The sequence below is a fragment of the Octodon degus genome, unplaced genomic scaffold (genome assembly GCF_000260255.1).
Source record: "Octodon degus isolate 3935 unplaced genomic scaffold, OctDeg1.0 scaffold00094, whole genome shotgun sequence".
NCBI classification, from domain to species: Eukaryota; Metazoa; Chordata; class Mammalia; order Rodentia; family Octodontidae; genus Octodon; species Octodon degus.
In genome coordinates this window covers 3,277,348-3,281,425 of record NW_004524670.1, presented here as the reverse complement: position 1 = coordinate 3,281,425, position 4,078 = coordinate 3,277,348, and positions in this window count along the sequence as shown.

The window sequence follows — 4,078 nt, the reverse complement described above, 5'->3', positions numbered from 1 at the left end:
TAATAATAATAATAATAATAATAATGACAAATAGTGTTGTGTGTCTTGGGGATAGGAAGATAGCTTGTGCTATTAAATAGAAAGATCAGAGTAACTTTGATGAAAAAGATGGAAAAAGAAAAACGTAAGTGAAGGGAGAGAATTATGGAAATAGCTAGGAACAGTGCATCATAGTCAGAAGGTAACAGAAAGACTCAAGAAATTTGTTGAGTGCAATTTGAGAGTTTTCACATGTATTAGTAGAATAGCTTCAACTGGACACAAACTAGAAGGCACTGATGGTACTACCTTCCTTGCACAACCCAAATCAATGTGAATAATCAGGAAAGAACCCAGTTGTTACAAGTTAGGATACAGAATATTCTAGGATATAGAATATTCCCCCAAAGCCTTGTGTGTTCAGAGGTTGGGCTTTGGGAAGATCATTGGATCAGGGCAATGTAGTTAGCTTGCTGTTAGGAGTGGGAACTGTTTGCAACATATACTCCAATGGAGTCTTTGTTGAGAAGAGTGAAATTCCCTCTCCAGTTTCTCCTTTTATCTCAGCCTTCTGGCTGCCATGATGGCAGTTCTTACATTACAGTCAGCAAACCATGAATTAAATACATCAGCCAAACTAACCACTCTTCCCTTAAGATGTGAGTGTTGGGTATTTTGCCCCAGTTATGAGAAAAAGAGTAAGACAGATTTTGGTCTCAGAGAAATGGGGTCATTTCTGTGACTATGCCTGGTCATGTAGTTTAGAAGTCTTCGAAACTGGCTAAAGAGGAGTTTATAAGATTTTGGAGATGTTGGCTAGAGAAGCCCTGGAATATGCTAAACCAAACATGGTGAAAGAGTTTGGTCAGAACTCAAAAGACTGAATGCTGTCAAAAGTGTAAACAGTAAAGACTAAGCTCAGAAAATTTCAGTTGGTAACCAGGATTTTATTGGCTGATGAGATGGAAGAAATTTGTATTATACTTTAGTAGTAAATTTATCTACATTTTTAATATATCCTGAAACTTTGTGGAACACTAATGTTAAGGACAGTGGACTAATTAACCTGAAACAAGACATTTTAAGGCAACTCAGTGTTCAGGCTGTGGTATGGGTATTGTTTACATCTGATAGAATATTTACATTGAAAATAAAGAGCAATGTGGATGAGTCACAGCCATTGCTGGACCAATTTGCTTTATCTTGGTCTTAACAATCCAGCAGAAAGGTATAAAAATGAGGTATAAAAAGTAAAGCCATATTAATATGCTGAGCTGTTAAAGGCTCAAGTCAACAACTTTTGACATTATCAGTCTTAAGGATAACCCACTACAATTATGGACTACTGGACTATATTGGATTATTTTGCTGAATTCACGTACCTACAATATTTAAACAGCAATGGAATACAAAACTGTTATAACCTGACCAAAGCACTGCCATCCTATTCTGTATGCGCTGTCTTAGTAAACCATGTCAGCTGCTATAAAATGTGACTTCTGTTTCTTGGGCCCACTCCCTTCAGGGCGTGTTTCACCCTGACATTAGTAACTCCATCTTGACTCTCTGATTCACCCTTGCCCTAGTTAATTACAATGACTCCATCTTGGTCCTCTGATTCACCCTTGCCCTAGTTCCGAGAATGTGTTAAGGCGAAAAAACAACAACAACAACAACAAAAAAAAAACAGGTGTTCCTGGCAACCAATTGGCCACATTGTCCTTATAAAGTCAGCATGACCACATACCTAGATTACACATCCTGTTCTGTATTCCACCTAGTCCAAAGGGGTAACTCTTCTGTGTCCAGCTTCCTCCAGGTGGGTTACAACCAATCCTGTAAAAGGTCATGTGCCCCTTTAACCACATTAACATCTGCTATTGGCTTCTGTGATCGGCTTGCTTGGATGGTTGGTTTTGCGGTTTTTGGGTTTAAATTACTGTGCCTCCCCTTACCTGGGGCTCCACTCTGTCTCTTGGACTCTGAGGGTGCCTCTGGGTACCAGCTAAAATAAAGCGCTACCATCTTTTTGGACGTTTTGCCTTGTTATCTCCTTCTTGGGTTACAACATTTGAGGGCTTGTCCGGGTTCCCTAAAAGGCCTCATTTTCCTTCTCGTGAGCGGTGAGTACCAAAACTTTATCCAAATTATTGTTGCTGGCTTTGACATTGGGGGCTCAAGTCCCCGCATCCCTGGAGTGGGACCCCCTCCAGCTAAAATTTGTTGCTCTTAGAGATTTGGACTTAGGTTAGAGATTTGGGACTGAAGTTAAAGAGTTTGGACTTAGGTTTTTTGGTGAAGTTTTCGTAACTTCGTTTGTTTCTTTAACTAAGGTCGTTTGTTGAAGTTTTCGTGACTTCTTTTGTTTCTCTAACTTAGGTCATTTGTTAAAGTTTTCGTGACTTTTTGGTTCTCTTTGAGTGTGGTTATTGGATGACTTCAATTTGGTTTACGGGTTCAACTCGTGTCTGTTAATCTCACCGATTCTGTCTAAATTTCTTTATTTTTGGTTTCACTTTGTTTTCCCTCCTTCTGCTTCCTGCACTCTTGTCTGATATCGGCCACCTCTTCTCCAGTATGGGCCAATCTTCTTCCTCTACCCTCACACCCCTGTCCTTGGTTTTAGATCATTTCTCCCTTTTTAAGGAATGAGCCAAAGGATACGGCAATCCTGTCTACCCTGGTAAATTGAGGACTTTCTGCGAACTCGAGTGGCCTGCACTATCTAATGGTTCCTGGCCCGCGGAGGCCACCTTTAATCTCTCTCTCGCCCAGTCTCACCGGCAGGTCATCTTTGGTCCACTGAATCATCCGGATCAATACACCTATATATAAGTCTGGATTGACCTCATCCAGGATCCACCCACCTGTATCAAGAAATTTATCAAGGCTGTAATCCACCACCCTACAGCTGCCCCCCCTCTTCTTGGTCCCCTTAGCCCCTCCAAAGAAGGACTTGGAGCTGACACCCTCCACCATCCGTTGCTGACCCCCTGAAATGACTCAAGGTGTGCTGTTCTGGACACCGTTCTCAGACAACTGGCTAATTCCACCTGGTCACACTGGCAGTTCCAACTGATAAGAAGTGGCTGTGACCCCCAGTCATCACCCTCAGACCCTGCTTGTTCCACCTGCTAGCTGGTACACAGATAAATTCATTATGCAAAATATTGGTCAAAATGTGTTGGTAAATTTAAGCTAAAACATAAAATGGTTATAAGGTTATGATATTTCTTTAATGGGTGTTAAATGTACTGGTATTCCTCGTTCAATTTTAGACAATAGCACTAGAGAGGGGAAAGTTAATAAGCTTTCTATTGGATTTGATGTAAACCTCTGTGAAATGGGACTTTTAGCCAGCTTGGACTTAGAAAACCTACATGCCTGTATATTAAAAAAAAACCAAAAAAACCAAAAAAAACGGGACTCTTTTTGCCAGTTAAGTGACATTAGGTCGGCAACTGTTCTTAAAGACTTGGAGGACAGGCTTCACTGAGATAGACTGGTTCTGACCCCCCTCTACATGCTAGAGGGAATGTCAGGCCTGATCTGTTTCAGTTTCCTTGCTTTGACTTTATTCCTAATTTTCCTACCTCTTTGCACTTTCCTCTTTAAAGACATGTAAAAATTAAAAAAATGTTGGATTCTTTTCTGGAGACATCTCTGGTTGTATGAGCAAAAGAAACCAAGAATACATAAGGGGTTAAGGCGCCATACCTGAAGTTTCCTTGGTAAAAACTGGTTTCTGACCACTAAAAGCTTACATCTGCTTTATGTGTTAACTGAAACTAAGATGTTTGCCAGCTGTATTGTGCTTTTACCAATATGTAAAATATGATGCTAAATGATTATAAATTCCACCTATAGGTTTCAAGGTTACATTTTATTGTCTGTCTTTTTATAGAAGTCAAGGCTTGTGTAATGATAATCTTGGACCGGGTTTTGGCTTCTGTAGAAAGATAGACAACATTATAAGACAAAATTACATTTAAAAATAAGTGTCATATTGTTAATTTTAAAACAACCAAAAGATAAACAGCCAGTCTATCATGGTTTAGCTGTAACAGGAACTACCTGCTCCCACTGGAGCCCAAGCAGT